The following is a 5,100-nucleotide window of genomic DNA, read 5'->3' on the forward strand; positions in this document are numbered from 1 at the left end:
ACTGCATGGTATTACTGTTGTAAAACAGGACTGACCTTGGGGTTGGGAGAGACTGAGAAAGATGGGTTCAATAATGTATACTGCATAGAAACAGATGAGGGAGAAAACTGTTTAAAAGGGATATGTGATTAGGTATTTTTGTTGTGATAGGAGTCTAGAGAGAAGGCTACATGGTGGAGTGGATCTGGGGGAGTGTTTGTAAAACAATGAAAGAATTTTTTTTTTACTTTTCCAAAGAGGGTAGTGGACCAGGGAAGAGGGTTGGGAGGGGAGAAAAGTGCAACAATGAATGAATGGAAATTCAAAGTCACTGTAAATTTTTACTGAAATTAATAATAAATTTAAATTTTAAAAAATTTTAAAGACACATCAAAATACATATTGCATTGGGAAAATCTACTGTAAAGGAACTCTCCAAAGTACTAAGGAGCAGTGATGTTAGTTTAAAGACTAGGGTGTGATTGATCAAATCCATGGTCTTGAAAATCACTTGCTGTACATCTGAGCGTTGGACAGTGAATGAGAATAACAGAAGAATCAATGCTTTTGAATTGTGGTGTTGGAGAAGAGTTCTGAATATCCATGGACCATAAAAGAACAAACAAATACGTCTTGGAGAATGTGCAAACAGAGCGCTCCTTGAAAGCAAGAATGGTAAACTTTGTGAACATGTTGTTTGGTCATTCCTTGGAAAGTGAGTCATGCTTGGAAAGCTGGAGCATCAATGAAAGAGAGGAAAACCTTCAACAAGATAGATTGATACAGTTTCTGCAGCAATGGGCTCTAGATTGTCAGAGATGATGGGAATGACACAAGATAGGACAGGATTAAGGTTCATTGCTCATTGAGTCACTATGAGTCGTACTTGACTCAATGCTCCCCCCCTAAAAACACCATTTTGCATGCATGTGAATGAAAAAACCATGACTTATGTGAGGTGCAGGCTAGTCCTTGAAATTACATCCTTGCTCTTTGGCAATTGAAAGAGGCCTTTAATAGTCTTGCCCAATGCAATTAATCAGATGTTTTTACTTCTACTCCATGATGTTGATGGTGGATCTGAGTAACCTTAAATTCTAAAAAAAAAAAAAACCAAACAAAAAACCCCCCAAAAAAACAAAACAAAAAAAAAGAAAACCAAAAACAAACCTCTAGGAATGTTCTCAATTCCTGCTGCTAAATCTACTTAATTTAGTGGTATGATTAGCCAATCCCTTTGTGGATAGGCTAACACACCATATTCACAAATTCCCACTCAGTGCGCTCCCTTCAAGTCCAAAGATTCTTATACCAGCCAGATGTACAGGATAGCTGCAGCACCTTTAGCGGAGAACCATAGACATGACGTGAGACAGAGCTGACCTTGTGAATCCTACCTCATGTAATCAAAGATAGAAACCTTTGCCCAAGTTAGATCTAGAACTGGGGCTAGAGAGCCATAACTGGCAGGACTAACATTGCCCTAAAGCAGGGAGGCTGACAGCTAGAGGGCCTGTGAGCACACTTAAGAAGCTGTGCTGACTCAGAAATTAAATTCTATGGCCAAATAAAATTGTATACTCTTAACTTCTCTAATAAACCTTATAGTTATGGGGGGAAAACCCAACCCACCCAACAACACAACCCTCTAAGAAGTACAACTCTATTCTGATACACAGTCATCATGAGCTGATGAGAATAACAAACACATTTTAAGTAAACCTGAACATATTATCCTAAGTAAACTTGAACATATTAAAAGAATTCAGAATCATTAGTAAAAAACGGAAATAAGAAACTTTTCATCTAATGTAATAATACAACAATATACCTGTAGAGATTGTATTGTCCTGGTAGGTCCTGAGAGGAATATGTGCACAATTACAATATTTACTTCCATTCTCGACTCGAAACACATCCTCACTATAGTCATCACAGAAGGAATATCTGCTCAGATGGTTTACTAAGAAAAAAGGAAAAAAATGTTAATTCCAATTATGTCACTACCTATTCATCTGTGCCTTTGAAAAGACTTTATCATTCATTGAAATGCAAGCATAGGAGAATGCATAAAATACTAGTGGTAAGAAACTGAACTACAATAGCAAAGGAATATTCATATCCTCAGTACACATTCCCCAGCTGCTCCACTGGAGAAGGATGAACAACCTCCTCTGCGATTAAACTGCTTCTGAAATCCCATTGGAAGGTTAACTATGGGTCAGTTATGATTTGAAGGCACAAAATAGCAACAATTTGGTAATGGATAAACTTAGAGACTCAGAAAAAGTAAGTAAAAATGAACATTAAAATGAACTATATATCTTAACTCTCAGAGTCTGCTTATCAGTTTTCACATATGTAGAAGGGAAAAGTGTCTTACCAACATAGGTTAATGGTGATAAGAAGCTGAGCTGCCTGAATATCTTCTTTGGTGAAGTGTCTGTTCATATCCTGTGCCCATTTTTCAATTGGAGTATTTACCTTTATCTTGTTGTGCTGCTCAATTCTTTTATAAATTCTAGGTATAAGTCCCTTATCTGACATGTCATTCTCAAATACTTTTTCCCAGTCTGTGGTTTCCCTTTTTACCCTGTTGAAGACGTTTTTGGATGTGCATAGGGATTTTATTCTTAGCAGGTCCCATTCATCTATTTTATCTTCTCCTGGTTGTAGATTTTTCAGGATGCTTGGAAGGCTGTTTATGTGTGGATTAGAACTACTGGAGTTCTTCCAAGCTTTTCTTTAATGAAGTTTATAGTCTTTGATTTTAGTTCTAGATCCATGATCTACCTTGTGTTGGTTTTTGTATATGGAGTGAGGTGTGGATCTTGCTTGAGTCTTCTGCAGGTATTTTTCCAATTTTGCCAACACCAAACTTTTCTTTTTTAAGTTGTAACATTCCATGTTTTAATATTAATTACAAAGACATAAGTTAACCATTTCCTGAGTATACAGTACAATGTAAGATTCATCTGTATTGCTAATTTGACATTTTACAGCATAGAAATATGATCAAAATGATCATTTACTTTGTCATGTTATAAACCACAAGTATCTGTTTTAAAACAGTGACAAAGACAGTTTAAATGGTAAAGAAATTTATGGTTCATAACAAAGAATGTTTTCTGTATTTGCTGCCATGATAGCCTTTCCAGGTCAAATATCAACAGTAGTAGTAAAATAAGTTATGAAACAAAATAAAGCACAAGTTATCTATCCTGAAGAAACATTTGATTTAAGAAGCAGAAACCTGGACTCTAGATAGATTTTTATCTATAAAAAAAGTTCTCCTAAAAGACCCTCAGCAATCACAGATTTTGATAAATCAGTTGACTGAAGGGCAATGACAGTTCTTCCTTATGCTGTAAAACTAGGAATCTCAGCTTTGGAAAAGTTAAGATCATGTAGCAACCTTATTCCTTGTTCTGTAAATGGTGTTGGTCCACAAAGGCATATGAGGAGTTTAGAGTTGTCTGAGCTTCTTATTAAAAATTCAGAAAGAAGTGCTGGTACAATGTATCCCTTTTTGCCTTTTCATTCAGAAATAGGCTCTGAGAGAACAAATTCTACATCAAATCTCTTATCCTTAATTGCTAATTTCTCCAACTGGCTTCTCCAAATTATATCATCTTCTGTTTTATTGAAGAGCATCAATTTCACTTTCCTGAGACTGGGCATATTAGTCAATGCATGAGTCAGTATTTTAACCATTGGTGTGAAACCAGTTCCACCTGCCAATAAAAAGAGATCTTCTAATTCTTGGAGCTGAGATTTTTTTTAAATTTCCCTCAGGACTGCTTACAGAAACATAATCACCGATTTGAAGATGATCAAGTTCAGGTGTGAAGAGTCCAGTAGGTTATATTTTGATTAAAAAAATAGATGCATTTATTGTTACAAAGAACTGGTTCCTGGATTTCTGAGAGCAAGCAATTAGATACAGGCATGTGTGGCTTTACTATTTCTGTACCTGTAATAGTTAGCTTGAGGTAAATGTTGCCCAATTTGTACCTGGAGATGAGTGCTTGGTGGCAGCATCAAACAGAGAAGTCTTGTATCATGGGTAACATCTTCCTTGGAAATTAACTGGCACTTTCTGTAGTACAAACCTGTATCTTTCTTTGGAACAAATGAATTGTGGTTCTCCAGAGGATGACCCAGATATTCCCAAGAAGCATTCTTTTTTTCTTCAGGACAATCTCTATTTTTCCCACATTCTCAACAATTTTCACAGAAAAATCTTCCTGAATTTCATGACATAGGACAAGATGTATGAGATATGAATAATCCTTGATAACTGTTTCTGCCCTAAAGGTATCATTTTGATGGTCAACTATTACCGAATCTAAACTGACATCCTTCTGTTTAATATATATGACAATGGTGACTAAAGACTCTGTTTGGAACCAGTCATAGCTTGAGGAAGCAGGATCTTCTTTGGTAAGTGTGTCTGTCACTTGGCCCTTAGGAAGCATTCCATTTAAGACTTTCCTTTCCTCATGACAATCTCTAGAAAGAGTAGGTTTAACGGCCATTCTGCCAACAAGACATTCTTTCAGCATCGATTCATAATTGACCCAACGATGAACCTGATCGAAAAGGTCAGTGCCGTCGGATCCTGCTGCTCTCATCAGCTCATCTTCTCCACCAGGGTGATGATACTCCATATACGAACTGACGTTATAAACAAAGCCTCTTATGCATATCCAACAATCATCATTTTTGTTGTGTTTTTTAAGTTCTTCTTCAGTTACATCAATTAAGCTTCCCTTCAACCCTGTCAGATCCTTTCCACTTTTGGTCAGTCGAAGCCAATCCATAAGACTTCTGTCCTGTTTAAAGGAACCTTGCTACGCCCCGCAGAAGTGACTCGCTGCTGTGATTTGGGGGCTGGAAAAGACTGAGAAGGGAGGTTGAGCATCTTGAACCACAGGTCAGAGCCCCGCAGGCAGGTTAGCACAGCAGCCTTTACCAGCAGAGGTTCCTGTGCTGGCTCCGTGGCCAGAGAGGCCAAGCCGCAGGCAACACCAAACTTTTTAACATTTGTTAAAAAAGGCTGTCTTACAGACACATAGATCAATGGAATAGAATTGAGAACCCGGAAATCAGCCCATCTAT

The 5,100-nt window shown here is 37.3% G+C and overlaps 1 pseudogene; it reads right to left on the reverse strand.

The window, feature by feature from the left end:
- Nucleotides 1–3,339: 3,339 nt before the first annotated feature.
- Nucleotides 3,340–4,903, reverse strand: LOC102846377 (annotated as a pseudogene).
- Between the last annotated feature and the right edge of the window lie 197 nt (nt 4,904–5,100).

The sequence above is a fragment of the Elephantulus edwardii genome, unplaced genomic scaffold (genome assembly GCF_000299155.1).
Source record: "Elephantulus edwardii isolate Elephantulus edwardi_28Jun2011 unplaced genomic scaffold, EleEdw1.0 scaffold00342, whole genome shotgun sequence".
Lineage (NCBI taxonomy): Eukaryota > Metazoa > Chordata > Mammalia > Macroscelidea > Macroscelididae > Elephantulus > Elephantulus edwardii.